The following is a 20611-nucleotide window of genomic DNA, read 5'->3' as shown; positions in this document are numbered from 1 at the left end:
TCGCGTGCAAAGGAAAAAATAGGAAAGTTTTTTTATGGAGTTTTGCAAATGCTGATGCAAATTGTCTCCCATTTCTTCAATCCTTCGTGTAATTGAAGGAGGGTCCTGAAAGACTCACTGTACTAAATAAATTGGCCTTCTCTGGACACATCTCCTTGACAACAGAAAGAAGGCATTCTTTAACAAATTCTCCCTCCACGAATGGTCTGCCAGTGCACGCTATTAGCTTGGCAACTTGAAAACTTAATCGCAGTGATGAAGTATTTAGCTGTTTCTGCTTCACAAAAGTATTTTGCTGAGTTGTCAATGTATATTTCAGTTTTAATATTTTATCTTTTCTCACTTCTCCAACCAACCAATCATATTTATCTTTATGTTTAGTTTGATAGTGTCGATGCAAATTGTATTCTTTGAACACAGACACTATTCTGGCATATCAAACACACAGCTCTTTCCTTGTACTGCATGAAAAAGTAATCACAAGTCCACTGTTCTTTGAATATCCTATACTTTGAGTCCATTTTTCTCTTTCTTGATATCATTGTTTCCTAGGGATTCCAAATTGCTATTAGTAAAATACCAATATATATATACAGCGCTGCAAAAACAATATACCAACAATAACTTTGCCCACACAGAGACATATAGACTGTACTGCCCATCAATGCAGTCTGATCAGTGCCCATCAATGCAGCCTTGCCAGTCCACATCACTTCAGCCTCACCAGTGTCCATATGGTGGAACTCTGCTTTTACCTCAGGTTCACACTGGTGTGGTGTGGGAACAGGCACAAATACAGAGCCAGTTTCTCCACCACCATTCCAGTTCACACGACCCTGTGAGAACTGCACTGCGATCTGTGAACTCTCACAGGAATCTGATCACATGGGTCTTCTCACTGCAGGAAAAAAGAAGGCACATATGCCTTTTTCCTTCCAAATCTAATGCGAGTTCAGCCATGTGCAAGCATATGGCTTAACTCACACTGCTCAGAGATCACAACAGTGTGAACTGGGGCTTACACAGCACACAACATACAACATCATACACAACTGAATAGCAATCAGAATATAAATGCACTTACTTTCAATTAAATTGGGTTTCCTACTCCTCGGCTGTCTGCAGAGCTGGATTAAGTTCCCACGGGGCCCTAGGCAGATGACCAGTTTGGGGCCCCCATGCAATAACACTGAGCACTGACCATTTGCATTAACACTGACTGCTGACCATTTGCATTAACATTGACTGCTGACCATTTGCATTAACACTGACTGCTGACAATTTGCATTAATACTGAGCACTTACAATTATCATCACCACTGAGCACTATTTGCATTACCTCTGAGCTCTGACCATTTGCATTAGCACTGAGCACTGACTATTTGTGTTATCACTGTGATGTAACCCCTCTAGAAATCACCCCCAACCAACTAACCAACTTAAAAAAAAAGGCTCTCCTAACTTCAAGAAAAAAGGTGCCCCCTATCTGTAAAAAAAAAAAAAAAAGACCTCCTAACTTGAGACAAAAAAATAAATCCTAACTTGTTCTTACCTCGGTCCTTAGGCAGCAGCAGGCTCTGCACAGGCAACCTGGTGACTCCTCCAATTACACCAGAGACTGAGAAGAAGAGTCGGAGAGTAGGAGGGGAGTCAGAGAGTGTGGGGCACATTCCACACTTGCGCACTGTGGGCCTGAACTAGTGGGCTGCTAAGCAAGACGGCAAAAAACACTCAGCAGGGAGAGACAGAGAGAAGGAGCGGAGTCAGAGAGTTGGCACACATTCCACACATATGCACTGCAGCTTGGGACAAGTCGACTGCTAAGCATGACAGGCAAAGCGGCAAAAACACCCGGTGAACTGGGATGAGTTGGCTGCTAAGCATGACAGGCAGCTGTGGCAAAAACACCCAGCGGGCTGGATAAATATCCTCGGCAGGCCGCATGTGGCCCACGGGCCATAGTTTAAGCACCCCTGGTTTATGGTGTTGGTTGTTTGGAGTACTTTGGCTTGGATTTGGGCACGTTCGGGAGTGTACTCTCTGTATGATTTCTTCAGTTGTAAATAGCACCAGTTGTATCTGTGATTTTTTCAGTGGCTTGGGTGAAGATATTAGTGGAGGCTGTGGTGAAATTTTGCTGGGACTAGGATGCCGGGGACCCTGTCTCCAGGGAGGAGATGCTGGGGAGCCTGTCTCCAGGGAGATGCTGGGGAGCCTGTCTCCAGGGAGGAGATGCCGAGGACCCTGTCTCCAGGGAGGAGATGCTGTTTTCAGGGAGGAGATGCTGGGGAGCCTGTCTCCAGGGAGATGCTGGGGAGCCTGTCTCCAGGGAGGAGATGCCGAGGACCCTGTCTCCAGGGAGGAGATGCTGTTTTCAGGGAGGAGATGCTGGGGAGCCTGTCTCCAGGGAGATGCTGGGGAGCCTGTCTCCAGGGAGGAGATGCCGAGGACCCTGTCTCCAGGGAGGAGATTCTGTTTTCAGGGAGGAGATGCTGGGGAGCCTGTCTCCAGGGAGATGCTGGGGACCCTGTCTCCAGGAAGGAGATGCCGGGGACCCTGTCTCCATGGAGGAGATGCCGGGGACCCTGTCTCCAGGGAGGAGATGCCGGGGAGCCTGTCTCCAGGGAGGAGATGCTGGGGAGCCTGTCTCCAGGGAGATGCCGGGGACCCTGTCTCCAGGGAGATGCCGGGGATCCTGTCTCCAGGGAGATGCCGGGGAGCCTGTCTCCAGGGAGGAGATGCCGGGGAGCCTGTCTCCATGGAGATGCTGGGGAGCCTGTCTCCAGGGAGGAGATGCCGGGGAGCCTGTCTCTAGGGAGGAGATGCTGGGGAGCCTGTCTCCAGGGAGATGCTGGGGAGCCTGTCTCCAGGCCCCAGTGGTGGTAGCAGCAGGCTGCGTCTGCCTGCTCAGGCTGCACTGCAGTGGACACTGGCACCAGTGTTAGTAGGTCAGGAGGTCAATGCTTGGGCTCCCAGGTGGCTTGAATGGATGTTGGTAATGGCAGCAGTGGCCTGGGCACGCGGGAGGGCTAGTTTCCCTCAGCGCCAGTTACAGTGGAGGTGATGCCAGTAGCAGTGGTGGAGCAACCCACTAGAACCCAAGAGGTCTATGGGGATGTTAGGAGTGGCTACAGAAGGCATGGGCCCGTTCTCTGTCCCACTGGTGGTGTGTGCCCGTGGGTGCTGGCTAGGGTGGTAACAGCCAAACCTCTAACCCTGAGGGGAGTGGAAGGTTCAGTTACCAGCACCAGTAAACTGGGCTGGGTGATGCTCAGGTACCCGGAGGATGAGACCGGGCTGACAGAATTGTCTAGCCCTCTGGAAGTGTGTTCATGCACTACCCATGATAGGCAGGAGCAGGTTGGTCTCTGTGCCGCCAACAGCATGCCCAGGTGTGGGCAGTGGCAGCCAAGCTATGGGCCCATCCCCAGAACAATCGGGGCTGCTCTGAGAGGAAACAGGGAGGCAGGGAGCTGGGGATACACTGTTTTCTCACACCTTGGTCCCGCAGCAGCCCACAGCAGTGGCAATGGGATTTGTCCTAAGAATACGAGTGCCCACCCTTCTTGCTTCGGCCTGGCCAGGTGGCGCTGGCCTCAGGGCAGGATGAAGTTCTCTAGGGCCTGGTGCTGAGAATGGCACACAGCTGCAGCTGCTCAGGGCTCACAGTCAGAAGTCGCCCCGAGTGGCTTCCCGCTCTGGAGCAGTATCTCTGTGCAGTCTCAGGGTAGTGCCCCAGTTTAGTCTCAAGGCCCAAACGGGCTGAGAAATTCTCCCTTAGCTAGGATCTTTAAAAAGTGCGGTGGAAGTGTGGAGTCCTGGGGGCTCTCTGGTTTACCCTTTCCCTCTCCAGCCTCCAGCCCTTTGCGGTCCTGCAGGCTGCCTGGCTTCCCACCACTTGTCTGTGGACCCAGCCTTCTCTCCTGGAGGTCTATTCAGAGTGTGAGTATCCAGGTGCTAGTTGGGTTCTTCTCTTGGAGGAGGCACAAAGCAGCATGTCATCACCTATCTTGAACTCCAAACTGCTCCCTGAACCCCCACTTTGTAACTCTGTAACTCGGGGCAGTCTGAATTTTAAAAAGCGAATTGATCCTTCAAAGCCAGATTATTTCTCAGTGAAATTATAGAATGATGTTTTTATGCCTGCAAAGTGGACCCCTAGTAACATCCCTCAAGTGCAAATATCGGAAAAGCCTAGCTGGGTCCAAGGGTTTTGTGAGTGCTCTTAACTTCGTGCATGTGGGACACGGGCTCTAGAAGTACAGAGACACATATTAATGAAGTTTGTGGTGCATCTTTAAGAAACTGCTGAAATTTTCATTGTGTTTGGAAGAGGGCAGCGTTTTATACATGAGCAACACAACTAGGGTTAAGAATGATGCTTTCATTTTAAGTAGATATCCTAAACCTCTTACAGCAGTTTCTTCAGTAAGGTTATAATTTAATACTGCAATATTGGTTCATTAGGGCGAGCATTAAGTCGGTGCTAGTGAAGTTTCCCTAATCGTTGCTGTCAGTCTTTGGAAGGTAATTAAGGAACATTCAAGCTAAATCTATTCTCTGCTTTTGTGTGACAACCTGCAGGGGTTTTAGCTGAAATGACTGGCTTCCTTGACCACCCTGGAAAAAATTACCATACTAGATAGAAGCCAGGGACATTTAAAGGGCAACATGGTGAACCCTGGGGTAAATATAACTCAGTTCAATGCAATTCAAAAGCTTATTGACATCAGAAAAGCTTTCTCAACAGCAGGGGTGTCTTAGAAAAAAAAATGTTGCTAAAGTCAGAAAAATACATCATGGTATGGTGGGTGTGGGGGTGAGATAGTTTTTATTCATTTGTGCTGAACTGAAAGACCTAATTGCCATCTTTTTTCATCTTGAGTACAATTATGTGCATCAGCATAAGCTCCAATTAAGTAATTCTAGAACAGTAAGGAATAGCCAGAGTCAATTAAAGTAATAACTTGTATTTAGTTTGCTTGAGTTAGAACAATATTAAAAATCAAGAAAAATGAGTTTCTAATGGCTCAAGATATTAATACGTTGCAGCCACTAGGAGATTATTTAATATAGTTGACACTGTTAATGATTCAGTGAGAGCTAATGGATGGTCAGTGAGTCCTCGCTCTGGAAAGCATTGCAGGACTTCACAAATAATAGAAATTCTCCAGTTTTTCCTCATGAGAGATACTACAGTGATGTAGATATTAAATTATGAACACTACAATAAAGCATCGTGTAGAAATTTTATTGTCACCCCCAAAATATCTATAACGTCAAATTCCACACACATGCAGCAAATGTTTCTCGTTCACTCACTAAATATGATACATGGGGGATGCCAAGACATTTAAAACAGGCTGAGACCCCACAATACTTACAGTCTATTTGGGAGAAAAAAACTAAGTACATAAAAGGTTAAATAAGAATAATTTATTTTAATAAGAATTTGAAGCAGTAAAAAGGAGGCTAAAAAGACAGAGTGTGATTAAAAGCAATGGTATGAATCATTCCTGAGTTAGAGGAGGAGGAACTGAGGAATCTTCACTAGATGAACAGGATTGAGATGAATGGAGAATGAAGCCAAGTATTTTGGGATTGTACCAGTGAAAGGGCGAGGGAGAGGAAGGCTCTTGGAAGCAACAGTGGGCATTACAGTCTGGCCAGACTTCCTTTGCATTAGAAAGGTTTGATGCCCAGCTTCTGGATTCTAGAGTTAGGAGTCCTGGTCTATCAATAGATTTTTTATACTTTCTAGTCAACAACTCTTAATCATCTACCTTGCTTCTTCAGTCTCTTTTCTTTTCTTTTTATTTTTTTAATGAAATCATAGCCGTGTACATTAATGTAATCATAGGGTACCATGCGCTGGTTTTATATACGATTTGAAATATTTTCATCACACTGGTTAACATAGCCTTTCTGGCTTTTTCTTAGTTATTGTGTTAAAACATTTATGTTCTACATTTACTGAGTTTCACATGTACCCTTGTCAGATGCACCATAGGTGTGGTCCCACCAATTACCCTCTCTCCACCCATCCTCCCTCTCCCCTCCCTTTCCCCTTTTCCCATATTCTTGGGCTATAAGTGGGTTATAGCTTTCATATGAAAGCTATAAATTAGTTTCATAGTAGGGCTGAGTACATTGGATACTTTTTCTTCCATTCTTGAGATACTTTGCTAAGAAGAATATGTTCCAGCTCCATCCATGTAAACATGAAAGAGGTAAAGTCTCCATCTTTCTTTAAGGCTGCATAATATTCCATGGTGTACATACACCACAATTTAGAAGCATGAGCATGTTATCACCTGAGTCTCTTGCCTTACAGAATTTTTGTGAGGACCAAATAACGTGATCTGTATGAAAGCACTTTACCAAAAAAGAGAAATAAGCAGCATTGACATTGGAGTCTGGAGTGATGGTCTGTTCATATTGAATGAATAAGGGGGTCTAAATGTATTCCATAGGGGGCACCTCGATGTTTTTGAACAAGACAAGTGAAATAATCAGAGCAACTTTTGGAGGCTGTAAATGACATAGCCATGTAAGTGGACAGAAATTGGAACATTAAAAAAAGAAAAGAAATTGGAAGTATAGAGTAATAAGGTGAGGATGGAAAGAAAACAAGTCATCCTGCGGTCTCAGCCTCCAGAAGCCACTGGGATTACAGGTACTTGCTGTGGCACTTGGCTAGTTTTTGTTTGTTTGTTTGTTTGTTTGTTTTTTGCAGCTTTTGGCCAGGCCTGGGTTTGAACTGGCCACCTCCAGTGTATGGGGCCGGTGCCCTACTCCTTTGAGCCACAGGCACCGCCCTCGGCTGGGTTTTTCATTTTTATAGGAGTTGAGGTCTCACTCTCGCTCAGGCAAGTCTCAAACTCTTGAGCTCAAGCAATTCTCCCTCCTCAGCCTCCCACAGCATTGGAATTACAGGCGTGAGCCACTGCGCCTGGCTAAATATTGCCTCTTTTAAAAATAATCAAAAACTGGCCAGATGTGCTGGCTTGACCCTGTAATCCTAGCACTCTGGCAGGACAAGGCAGGTGGATCAGCTGAGCTCAGGAGTTCAAGACCAGCCTGAGCAAGAGTGAGACGCTATCTCTACTAAAAATAGCCAAGCGCTGTGGTACACATCTATAATCCCAGCTATTTGGGAGGCTGAGGCAAGAGGATCATTTGACTCTAAGAGTTTGGGTTGCTACGAGCTATGATGCCACAGTACTCTACTGCGGGTAAGAGAGTGAGACTCTCTCTCAAAGCAAACAAACAAATAAATAAAATAAAAATTAAAAAAGATAAAAAATAACTGAAAATCAAAATATTATGTGGTTTCATTCTATCGTTTTGTAAATCCTTCCCATTTAAATTTAGAACACTTTCAGGTAAAGAGTCACTTCTTAATCGTAATGGTTTTAAGAGAAAGGTTTCAAATTATAGGATTCATTCATTTTTAACAAACACATGAATGAGAGAGGGTAAGAAGAAAGAGAATTTGTGAATGTAGTGAGTTATTCACTAAATATGGGTAGAAGGGTCCAGAGAAGTGAGACTTCTCCAACTTTCACCTTTGGGAGGGCCTGTGGCCCCAGATGTCCCAATTTATACCCCTCTCCTAACTTAACTCAGGACTTGGACTTGGAGCCCACCGCTGTTAATGGACAACAGCCCCACAGTTGGGGGAGGCAGAGTTTTAAGAACAGCCCCACAATGGGGGCAAGCAGAGTTTTAAGTAAAGGCAAATTCTAGCTTCTTCAATCTGAGTGTCCATATCTCTCCCAATGCTTGGGAATCTTCAACTATTACAGACATACCTTGGAGATGTGGGTTTGGCTCCAGATCACTGCAATAAAGCAAATATCATAATAAATCAAGTCACACAATGTTTTTGGCTTTCCCAGTGCATGTAGAAGTTACACTTACAATACACGATAGTCTATTAAGTGTGCAGTAGCATTGTGCCTACAAAAACAATATATATTATTTAAAAATAATTAAAAAATACATTATTTTTGAAAAATGCTCATGATTATCTCAGCCTTCAGCAAGTTGGAATTTTTTTGCTGGTATAAGGTCTTACCTCTTGACTGATGGCTGCTGTTGGATCAGGGTTGCTGAAAATTGGGATGGCTGTGACAATTTCTTAAAATAAGACAGCAATGAAGTTTGCTATGTTGTAGGAAACCACATAACTCAAAGGAAGGAGAAGCGAGAGTTAAGCGCTGAATGCTCTATAACTATAAGAAACGCCTGTGATATAACATTTCGATAACACCTTGGTGATAAGGGCATGGGGAAGGGATTCGGCTCTAGCCACAGGATCACTTCTATAAGTAGCTGCAAGAGTGGTTAGTCCAGGTTCATTCATTCTCTCACGGACTTGCTCACTCTAACTTTTTTGCTCTGCCTGCTCAGCGCCCTTCTATGAAGACTGCTAAGATTCACTCTCCTACTAAGATTGTTTCTCTCCCTTAAAAACTGTTTCTCTGTCTCTTCTGCTAAGACGAATTACCCCCCACACACACACCTAAGGGGAGTTGATCCTGAGCAAGGTAACACAGCGGTCTGCGTCAGACAGTTAGATAGGCTGGGGCCGGAGACCTGGCCAGTCCTGGGCCCTGACACTATATCAAATGACTCTTCCTTTCAGGAAAGATGTCTCTATGGTGTGCGATGCTGTTTGATAGAATTTTACCCACAGTAGAACTTCTTTCAGAACCAGAGTTAATCCTTTCAAACACTGTCACTGCTTTGTCCAGTAATGTTCAAGGCATCATGACAAGGAGTAGATTCCACCTCAAGAAACCAATTTCTTTGCTCATCCATGAGAATCAACTATTCATTTCTTAAAGTTTTATCATGAGATTGCAGCAATCCAAGCTCTTCAAACATCTTCAAGCGCCACTTCTAATTCTGGTAATCTTGATATTTTCATCATATCTGCAGTTGCTCCCTCCGTTCATGTCTTGAGCCCCCTGATCATGAGGGTTGAAATTATCTTCTTCCAAACTCCTGTTGTTGGTGGTATTTTGACCTCCCGCCATAATCACATGTATTCCTCATGATATCTAGAAGGTTGAATTCTTTCGGAAATGTTTTCAAATGACCTTTCCCAGATCTGTCAGTGGAATCACTATCTGTGGCAGTTACCACCTTACAAAATGTATTTCCTAAAAAGATAACACTTGAAAATTTCCTTCATTTCCACCTTCTACCTTGTCCAGGCCCCTTTCTTTTTAACAAATTACATTAATATGACTGGAAAGTGAAAGATTCAAAGGAATACACAGATTTGGAAAGAAATTTATTTTACCCACATCAAATAATTTGGCTAATTTCATGAGTGATTCACTGCCAAAAGTTGTTTTCTCTGCAACTGTTGTCTTTACTTTTGTCTTTTAAAATAGATACTATGTTGACTAAACACATTGCTTTTGCTAGTCTTCCCAAATAATTGCACTCATAATCTTAAATTTAATGACATATATTATCTCTGCAAAGACCTAGAGCAGGCGTCCTCAAACTTTTTAAACAGGGGGCCAATTCACTGTCTCTCAGACCGTTGGAGGGCCGGATTATAGTTTAAAAAAAAAAAAAAACTATGAACAAATTCCTATGCACACTGCACATATCTTATTTTGAAGTAAAAAGCAAAACAGGAACAAATACAATTCACACCACTTCATGTGGCCCGCGGGCCGCAGTTTGAGGATGCCTGATATAGAGGATGCCTCCATCTGTATTCTTAACCACAAAGAATGACTGGAATTTTAATCTACTCAAAAAAGGGGACCTCCAGGTATGAATAAAGCATGTTGATATATAGATACTCTTTTTTTTTTTTTCTTTTTAAGACAGAGTCTCACTATGTCACCCTTGGTAGAGTGCTGTGGCATCACAGCTCACAGCAACCTCAAACTCTTGGGCTTAAGCGATTCTCTTGCCTCAGCCTCCCAAGTAGCTGGGACTACAGGCACCCGTCACAACGCCCAGCTATTTTTGTTGTTGTTGTAGTTGTCGTTGTTTGGCAGGCCCTGGCCAGGTTCAAACATTCAGTGCCCTAGCTGCTGAGCCACAGGTGCCAAGCCTATAGATACTCTTACCCAGATAATTATAAAGAAAACTGTCATATGAGAGTGCTGGGAAAGATAGTAAATGAAGGTAAGGAGAATGACTGGGTCAGAGAAATCTGTTGGCAGTGGCAGAGTGACCAACTATAAGCAGTCGAGATGACCAAGCTGGACATTGCCCAGTCCTTCACTTGGATACCATCCTCCTTGAGTATCAGCTTTGTCGTTCTATTTCTGAAGCTCTTCTTGAATCTGAATTCTCAACCTTTCCACTTCTAGCTGCCCTGGCTCAAGACTTCACTGACTGTCCCCTGGGGCTGGACTTTCTCTTAAAGGGTCCCCCAGCTTCTAGTCTAACCTGGGTTCAATCAGTCTGCCAGGCTGCTAGAGTTCTTTTGTACATATCAAGTTCTGATTGTATCACTTCTAATCTAAAAATCAGCAGTGATTTCTGTAATTCTTAGCATGTAATGCAAAAATTTGCTCAGCCTGGCTCTCACCTTACTTTCCTCTCTGGCCTTTTTTCCTTTCCCAAGTTTCCTACACGGCAACCACACCACTTCCCAATCTGCTGTGTGTTCACCCCTTTAGCTCTCAACACTTTCTCCTTTGCTGCTGTGCAACCCTGCCCAGTCTGTAAGGTCCAGCTTACATTTTCTCTTCTCTGAGTGTCTGTCCCTTGCCAGCCCTCCCTCTGGGAGCCCCTGCACTGCAGCAGCTATCAGCTGGTGCAATTGCTGTCCCCTGCACCCTCCCAGACTAGCTGCTGGAGGTAACAAGTGATTTTCAGCCTCCAGTCTGCACGCATTCACCTCAGACAGTTTAAAATCTTTGAATCCTAGAAATTTCTTTTTTGTTGATTTCAGGTGGGGGGGGTCCCAGGAATCTTCAGTATTTTAAGAAATAATATATCAGATTTTATTACATGTCATAAGAATAAGTTTTATTACTTTTTTGTTTCTGGTCTTTTAAAATTTAAGATTCATATGAGGGCACAAATGATTAGGTGACATTGTTTGCAATGTAGGTATAGTTATGTATCACTGAATGACAGGGATAAGTTCTGAGAAATGCATTGATGCATGTGGGGTCCATCATTGACCAAAACATTATGTAGTTCATGATTGTACTTAACGTTTGTATATTGTATATGCTCAAGGTTGTTGCATATCTTTGGTTTGAATTTAAAATTCAAAACACTTGAAATCATATCAGGTATCTTCTTTGCCCACAGTGGAATAAAACTAGAGATCAATAAATAGCAAATGAAACATTAGAAACCACACAAACACTTGGAAACTAAACAATATGCTCCGAGTAACCAGTGAACCAAGGGAGAGATAAAGAAGCAAATTTTAAAATTTTCAAAACAAATGAAAATGAAAACATAACACATCAAAACCTATGAGGTCTGGAGAAGTAGAACTCCAAGGAAAGTTTGTAGTGGTAAGTGCCTACATCAAAAAACTCAGGAAGCTTCAAATAAACCACCTAAAGCAGCATCTCAAAAACTAGAACAAGAGCAAACTAAACCCCAAATTAGTAGAAGAATAGAAATAACACATATCAGAGCAGAACTAAGTGAAACAGAAACCCCCAAAAAACAATACGAAGGAGTACCAAAACAGAAAGTTGCTTCTTAAAAGAAGGGAAACAAAATTGGTAGACCATTGGCTAGATTAACCAAGGAAAGAAAACATCCAAATATTCAAAATCACAAATGAAAAAGGAGACGTTACCGTTGATAGCATAGAAATACAAAAGATACCAGAGACGTCTATGAACAACAATATGCAACAAACAGGAAAACCCAAAGGAAAGTAATAAATTCCCGAAAACATTCAAACTCCCGAGATTGACCACGGAAGAAATCCAAAACCAGAATAAGCCAATAATAAGTAATGAGGTAGAAGCAGCAATTAAAAAGTTTCCCATCAGAGAAAAGCTCCCAGTCAGATGAATTTACAGCTGAATTCTACCAAGCATACGCAGAAAAAGTAATAGAAAGCCTCCTGAAACTGTTCCATAAAAGCCAAGAGGAAATTCTTCCTAACTCATTCTACAAGGCCTGCATACCAAAATGAGACAAAGGTACAACATTAACAACAAAAGAAAAAGGAGAAAGAAAACTACAGGTAACCATACACACAAAATTCCTCAATAAAATGCTATCAAATCAAATACAACAGCACATCAAAAAGATAATGAAACCTGATTAAGTGGTTTCACACCACAGCCTGGAGGATGGTTCAGCATACACAAATCAGTAAAAGTAATACATGGCATCAACAGAATGAAGAGCAAAAAAACATCTGATCACTTCAACAGATGCAGGAAAATTAAATTCACCATCCTTTCATGAAAAGAATTCTCCACAAACTCGACATAGAAGGAACATACCTCAACACATTGAAGGTTACATACGACAAACCCACTGCCAACATCACACATAACAGGGAAAAGTTGAAAGCCGTGCATAGAATTGGAACAAGACAAGGATGCTTTATTTCACCACTCTTATTGAACGTAGTGCTGGAAGTCCTTACCAGAGTAATCAGGCCAAGGAAAAAATAAAAGGCACCCAAAGTAGAAAAGAAGACGTCAAATTATTTTTATTTGCTAATGAAAGGATCTTATATCCAGAAAACCCCAAAGACTCCACAAAAAATTAAAAGACTCTTAGATCTGATAGATGAATTCAATAAAGTTTTAGGATATAAAACCAGCATACAGAAATCAGTAGTCTTCCATGTATTTATTTATGTGTGTGTCTGTAGTAACTACTTATTATCCTGGGTAATGGAACAGGAACTAAATAATACAAGACTTTTCTGGAGGGTATCAGGCACATTTCAACTTTATGTGTCAATATTAACAGAAGGCATTTGAAAGGATTTTTGTGGTGATTTGGAACCAATGTTTTCCATGACAATGGCAAATTTTGTAAACTACTGTACAAAGATGGTTCTATTATTAGAAAGCTTTCTATTTCATTCAAAAGTCGATAGTTAATATATAAAACGGGGTAAAATAAGATGCTAGTATGTTAAATAATTTATAAACATTTGAAATTACAGATATCTTGCAAATTTTTATGTGATAAAAATTATTTCTTCAAACAAGAAGTAAGCACAAACATAGTACAAAATGTGTTTTGATTAGCATATATTAGCCAAGAAAGGGGGAGGAAAAAAGTCTTACACTTGAAATCTAATAGCTTCATAAAATTAAGTATTCCTAATTAAACTTTACATACATTTTTAACACCAAAATATGTGCAATATGGAAATTTTCAGCAATTCCTAATTCCTTATTTCTTTTTTTTTTTTTTTTTTTGTGGTTTTTGGCCGGGGCTGGGTTTGAACCCGCCACCTCCGGCATATGGGACCGGCGCCCTACTCACTGAGCCACAGGCGCCACCCCCTAATTCCTTATTTCATAGAAACAAATTTCACGTTGTTAAAGTTTGGTGGTGTGTTAGAGTCCAAGGACATTTGAGTTCACTCATCACATCCATTCTGCTCACAGCATTTTCACTGGACAAGACATGCCATGAATTCATTCATTCAAAAGTCAGCACCCAAGGCCCTGCCACAACGTCTAAGATTCATTTATGAAGGGAGAGCATGTCGATTTTGTTGCAGATGTTGTCTGAGTCTCCAATGATAAACAGTTCTTGGGATATGGTTGCTATGGCAGTGTTGTTGTCAGGATAACAACAACAATACGATTACAAAAATAGTAACCCACATCATTGTCTTTCTTACTTTGCCATGATATTTAACATATTTTCCAGTTTCTTCCTTGGCAGATTCTACATAGTCTGTGGCATTCAGACATTATTTCTGGTTTTGACTATTTCACCCTGGGTTTCCAGGAAAATTGGTCACGTCCATGAATAGGTGGCGCAGCTCACAGGTCCTGGTCTCTGGCCTCATGATGTCCTGTGACCCAGACTCGGTCTCACTGAGAGTTTGTCTAGTAATCTGTGGATCTGATATAACGTTGGGGGTGAAGACAAAAGAATTCCCGCTCTCAGCATGTCTCCCAACTTCTCCTGCAGTGCTGGTCCTCCCAGTTACTGCCAGCTGGCACTGTCAGCCCCTTCTCTGCGTCCCCCAAATAGTCACTGAAGTCAGTTGTGCTCTGCCGTGGCCTCCACAAACATCTGAGACTGCGCCCAGTGCTGGGTTCTTTGCATCCAAACCCATGTTCAGTTCCCACTTTCATCCTGATCAAAACTTGGTTCAATGGACTTTAACCTGACTTAAATTTTATTAACTGTTGGCCGGGCGTGGTGGCTCACACCTTTAGTCCCAGCACTGTGGGAGGCTGAGGCGGGTGGATTGTCTGAGCTCAGAGGTTCAAGACCCGTATGAGCAGCCGTGAGCCAGAGTAAGACCCCGTCTCTACTAACAACATCAAAAAACAGCCTACTAACAACATCAAAAACAGCCAGCACCACCAGAGGAAGAAGAAAATCAACAAAAAAGGAGTACTTCAAAGAAGAATGAACAAGCACACTGAAATTAAAAATTAAAAAAAAAAATTTTTTATTAACTCTTTTCTTGATTTCTTTGTTCAGATCTGGGTTTTCTTCTGGGTTTACTGCAGAAAGAATGATGCTGTGGTTTTTCTGTACTTCTTCACTCTATTGACCTATTTTACTGATCCTGTTTCTAATACAATCCTGGTGGAAGAAATCATAAAAAATGGGCCTCTTCAATTACAATAACTGTGTCTCCATCATGGTTTTTCCTATAGGCCATCAGGTCCTTGCTAACCAGGGAGCCACCTGCTGCTCAGGCATCCCCACTCTGCCGGGGCCTTCCGTCCCCGCCTGCCTCAGACCCCTGTGGTCCTTCCTGGCGTCCAGCCTGCGGGTTCCTATACTGAGCCAGCGCTGCCAAGACCCCCTGGCCGTGCACTCTGCCAATCAGTAGTGTTTCTATACACCAGGAATAATCTGAGAACCAAATCTTCTGAACCACAAACTTCTGAACAAAATCCTTTCAAATCCAATCCAACATCACACCAAGACCACAACAGGGTGCAGTGGCTCGGCCTGTAATTCCAGCCCTCCAGGGGTCTCATCAGAATGAAGAAGCAGATGAGCCTCGCCCGCCAAGATGGGACCATAGCTGGGTCTGGGGGCAAAGATCATTGTGCTTTGGGGGGATTCCAAAGAGTAGGTCTTTCACTCCCACGTAAAATGACAGTTTCAAAGACTGGAGGTGGTATTGGAGATCTGTGGGTCCGCTTAACCAAAGGATGGGACTTCAGCAAGGGCTACGGTGGAGCTCTGGGCACCGACAGAGTGGAGGATGCCCTGGTGGTGGCGCTGCGCCCGGCCGAGAGGCGGGTCCTGGTGGTGGCACTGCGCCCCGGCGTGAGGTCTGTCCTGGTGGTGGCACTGAGCCTCGGCCGAGAGGCAGGTCCTGGTGGTGGCGCTGCGCCTCGGCCGAGAGGTCGATCCTGGTGGTGGCGCTGTGCCCCGGCCGTGAGGTGGGTCCTTGTGGTGGTGCTGCGCCCCGGCCGTGAGGCCGATCCTGGTGGTGGCGCTGCGCCCCTGCCGTGAGGCCATCCTGGTGGTGGTGCTGCGCCCCGGCCGTGAGGCCATCCTGGTGGTGGCGCTGCACCCCTGCGGTGAGGCCGATCCTGGTGGTAGCGCTGAGCCCCGGCCGTGAGGCCGATCCTGGTGGTGGCGCTGAGCCTCGGCCGTGAGGCCGGTCCTGGTGGTGGCCCTGCACCCCGGCTGTGAGGTCGGTCCTGGTGGTGGCACTGAGCCCCGGCGGTGAGGTCGATCCTGGTGGTGGCACTGCGCCCCGGCCATGAGGCCATCCTGGTGGTGGCTCTGCGCCCCAGCCGTGAGGTCGGTCCTGGTGGTGGCACTAAGCCCCGGCCGTGAGGTCGATCCTGGTGGTGGCGCTGCGGCCCGGCCATGAGGCCGATCCTGGTGGTGGCGCTGTGCCCCGGCCGTGAGGTGGGTCCTTGTGGTGGTGCTGCGCCCCGGCCGTGAGGCCGATCCTGGTGGTGGCGCTGCGCCCCTGCGGTGAGGCCATCCTGGTGGTGGCTCTGCCCCCGGCGGTGAGGCCGATCCTGGTGGTAGCGCTGCGCCCCGGCCGTGAGGCCATCCTGGTGGTGGCGCTGCACCCCTGCGGTGAGGCCGATCCTGGTGGTAGCGCTGAGCCCCGGCCCTGAGGCCATCCTGGTGGTGGTGGTGCTGCGCCCCCGCCGTGAGGTCAGTCCTGGTGGTGGCTCTGCGCCCCGGCGGTGAGGCCGATCCTGGTGGTAGCGCTGCGCCCTGGCCGTGAGGCGGATCCTGGTGGTGGCGCTGCGCCCCAGCGGTGAGGCCGATCCTGGTGGTAGCGCTGCGCCCTGGCCGTGAGGCCGATCCTGGTGGTAGCGCTGCACCTCGGCCGAGAGGCTGATCTTGCTCAGGATGAACCGGGAGCCCCGGCTCACGGCGCCCCGGCCGCTCCCGGAAGCTAGTGGAGACGCAGGTCCCCCCGCCGCCCTCCGCACGCGCGGGGCTCAGTGGAGCCCCTAACTGTCGCCTAGGACCCCTGGTGGCTGTTCCCGCTCCCCTCCCCAGCCTCCCGCCCCCAGCTGCTCGCGAGGCGCCCCAATCCGCATTTTAAAACTACTCCGGGACCTGCAGTGTAGAGACCACCTGCAGGGATCATTGCCGTAAAGAATCACGTCCAGGGAATCATAAATTGCAGCCCATTGGGGTGAGAAATCTCTTGGTAGGTCATGACTAGTTTTCCTTCTGCCCCCTCACGTATGGAATATGGTAACACGTAGGATAGGAAAAATATTGTATAAAGTTTTTAAAACTCTCCCCTAAAAAGCAGGAAGCTCAAGGATATTTGCTGAATAAAGAGTACTCATGTGTGCCACACCTTTTGGGGGCAAGACACAATTGTAAGAGGGACTTTACCTAACGAATGCAATCAGCGTAACCTGGTTTCTTGCACCCTCAATGAATCCCCAACAATAAAGAAAAAAAAGAAAGAAAGAAAGAAAAAGAAAAATACGTATAAGATACCACCAAAAAAAAAGAATACTCATGAAATGAAGCCTCTCACCCGCCACTGGATGTTGGAAAATTTGGGTGACAGTGACATTTAAATTTTATTTTAAACTTGTGCTGACCCTCAAAAAAGGCAAGAGTGGAATTTTTAAGAGTCAGACAGGATTGACAGTAGAATCCCTGATAACATTATCTTTTTGGAGAAAGGCTCGCTATGTATTTTCAACTGCAATCTTGTGAAGAGTCAGTCCTTAAATTATCAGCATTCTAGATATGTACTGACTTCACTTTATTCTCCCTGTGAAAGTTATAGTTCGCAAGAAAAAGAAATGTCAAAACATGCCTTTAAAATGATATATACTTTCGAACTTTCCCTTTATATATACATTTGCACTTTAATTTTTTAACAAGAACTTTGAAAATGCTTTTTAAAGACTAGACATAAGGTCATTCTTAAGAATATGTGTTTATATAAAGTATTTCTTGAAAGAAAAGTAGGGAAAGGCCTAGTTAAAATCATTTAAAACTAATTTTTTAAAGATATTATTAATAAAAGGTAGTTCATCAGGGATTTTTTTTCCTTTCTTTGTTTTTCCTATTTGCAAAACAAATAGATGCTACTTAAAAAATAAACTTGTGTGTGTAATGTGTAATATATATAAGAAGAGTATCGCAAAAGAGGTGAAAATGTCTTATAATTCACCCTGCAAGGAACCAGTAAGCAGTTAGACACACAGTCTTACTCATTTTTCTATATATCAATGATATATGCACATGCAATTTAATAAAATGGAATTGTTTTAGGCATACCATTCTAAACTACAGTGTTCAAAAATTCATTACAGAAAAGTACAAAAATAATAGCATAATATATGCTTTGTGTAAAATTAACCACGTTACTGTTTTTCATAGTTGCTACAGATCTCTTAAAGGTACAGACATTGTATATAAAATTTTGTTAGTCTCCACTAGCAGCTTTCAACTGCCACAGTCCCCAAGAGTAGTAACAGCCTTATGAATTGCGTGTCTCTTTCAAATTGCTTTTCTTTAAAAAATCAACATTGTATTTTGAAAATCTAGTGATTTTGACTCATTTGGGTGAGTTTTAATGATCCATTATTCACCTGACAGACATTGGATTTTCCTCTAGTTTTGTTCAGTATAGATGTCACATTGAACGTACTGGCACGTGTGTTAGTGTGTATATATATATATATATATATACATGTATGTGCAGAACGTCTGTAGGCTAATACCTAAAGGTAGAATAGCTGTGTCATACTGAATGTACAACTTCAATTTTACCAGATCTTGCAAAATATCTCCAGAGTAATCGAATCAATTTATATTTTCACCAGCACATTCTGAAAATGTCTGTTTGCTCTCTGTAGGTTTTGCCAATCTTATGAGTATTAAATAGCATCCCATGGGTGTTTTAATTTTCATTTCCTTGCATCTTCATAAAATTATCTGAATACAACAATACTAGTTTCTCTTCTGAGACTTGCATGTTTATATACTTTTCTAATTTGCCCATTTGCTGATAGACTTTTTGTTATGACTTTATGGAAGTTTTTATTTATTCTGAATACTAATCTTTTGGGATAGGAATATACATACATATGTTAGACGAAGCTCATATTATAACTTCTTAATAGTCTTACCAAAAGGCTCTGCTCCTTTATAAATTTCTAAAAGTCATAAAATAAAAAGTACATAATTGTAGATTAATGTTTTTCTGTATTTATGTCCATTTTTGCTTTATTTTTTCAATGCTAATTTGAGATCATCATATTATTTTGGTGGGCTGTCTTTTTGTATTATGTAGAATTCCTCTTTATTAATGCTTTTTGCTTTAAGTTAATTTGGGCTTTTAAGACTGCTGTGTCAACTTTTGTTTTTCTTGCTCTAATGTATGCTTTTTACATTTTTGTATTTCCACATTTTTCTGTAGTTTTCGTGTAGCTGTCTTTTTATTGCTAGCCGGTAGCTTTGTTTTTTAATCCAACCTAATGAACTGTTTCAAATAGGAAAACTCAATTCATTTAAATTTATTCTACTTATGGAGACATTTGTCTTCTTATTTGGTTTGCTTTCTCCTTTCCAGCTTCTTGTTATGTTGAGAAAGTCTTTCTTATGCTTTGCTGTTTTTTATTCTCTGCTGGTTTCTGTCCTTTTGATGGCAACTCCCATTATTTTAACAAAGATACTTAACTGGCTAACAAAGTACATGCTCTTGAACAAGACAAGGACATTAAGATACTTTCGCTACTCGCTGGACTTCTGTATTTTTATAACCTGTTTACTAATGTCTCAGTTTTTAATTTTAGCATTAAATTGAAACTATCAATTATAATTATTATTATCTGTGCTTTTTCTTGGTAGTTCCCTCGGTTTGCCAGTATATTTTAATATCTATCGATTTCATTGCTCAACAGAGTTTCCTGCATTCACAGTCCTTTGAATTTACTTTTGTTATTCTTTTAACAATTTTTCATCTATGCTTCTATAAATAAATGAGACCTTTTCATCTTTGATGCCTGAAAAAATCTATGGTTTGCCTTTTCTCTTGAATCGTGTTTTAGTTTGGTTTCCTATGACCCCCTCCAGGGTGATTCGCTGCCTGTGTCCAGACTTAGGGCCCTGCAAAATCACACAGCCCGGCCCTACTTGTGAGGTTGTGTTTCATTTGTACGCCACGGGGATGTTTGTCTCGTGTTGAGCGTACTCTTCTCCTTCCTTATCAAATGTATTAATGATAAAGGGAAAAATCTTCAAAGCTACCAGAAAGGAATGACCAATTACCTTTAATTTTTAATGTATCACTGATGAAGCCAAGTAGAGAGTATAAGATACAGATTCACAAAGACAGACTTAACATCAATATCTCATTTGGGTTTGGTTTTTTTTAACCTGGGGGAAAATACACACACACACACACACACACACACGGTGTCAAAATAATGTATACACATTTTAAGAAAAAGAAAAAACGGTATTTAATTTCTAATACTTAAGTCACATTTGACTTCTGCAATTATAAGAGGTGCTCAATATGACTTGTGTTCACCTTTTATTATCAGTACGCATTATTACAATTTTAACACTGTTTTTTCCTTTTTCAGTGTTTATACATTTTTTGGCACCCTCTGTATATCTGCTTTGTAGCTTAGTAGAACATTTTATAAAAACAGTGTAACACCGTAATTTAACTCGTTCCCTTCTAATAGATTGGAGGTTTATTTCCAATTACACCCTAAAACAAATGAAGTACAATAAACATTCTTTGTATGCATTATTGCACACTCACGTGAGCGTTTCTATGTGATAAATCCCCGTATATTGAATTGCTAGGTAAAAGTCTTGCCCCTTAAAATGTTGTGAAAATCTTTTCCTTTCTTGCTTTCTTACTAGTTAAGGGCTTAGGCTTTATCTTGATAGGAATCCTAATTCCACCATTTCTCTGATGTGCAGCATAACTTAGGACAAATCATTTAGTCTCTCT

General features: G+C 43.0%; 1 protein-coding gene across 1 annotated transcript in view; it reads left to right on the top strand.

The window, feature by feature from the left end:
* The window catches only part of FREM2 (FRAS1 related extracellular matrix 2), a 170479-nt gene that overhangs the window by 100092 nt on the left and 49776 nt on the right, over nucleotides 1–20611 (top strand). The gene's annotated exons all lie outside the window — the stretch shown is intronic.

This window comes from Nycticebus coucang, chromosome 15, assembly GCF_027406575.1.
Source record: "Nycticebus coucang isolate mNycCou1 chromosome 15, mNycCou1.pri, whole genome shotgun sequence".
NCBI classification, from domain to species: domain Eukaryota; kingdom Metazoa; phylum Chordata; class Mammalia; order Primates; family Lorisidae; genus Nycticebus; species Nycticebus coucang.
This window is presented reverse-complemented; position numbering and strand designations above follow the sequence as displayed.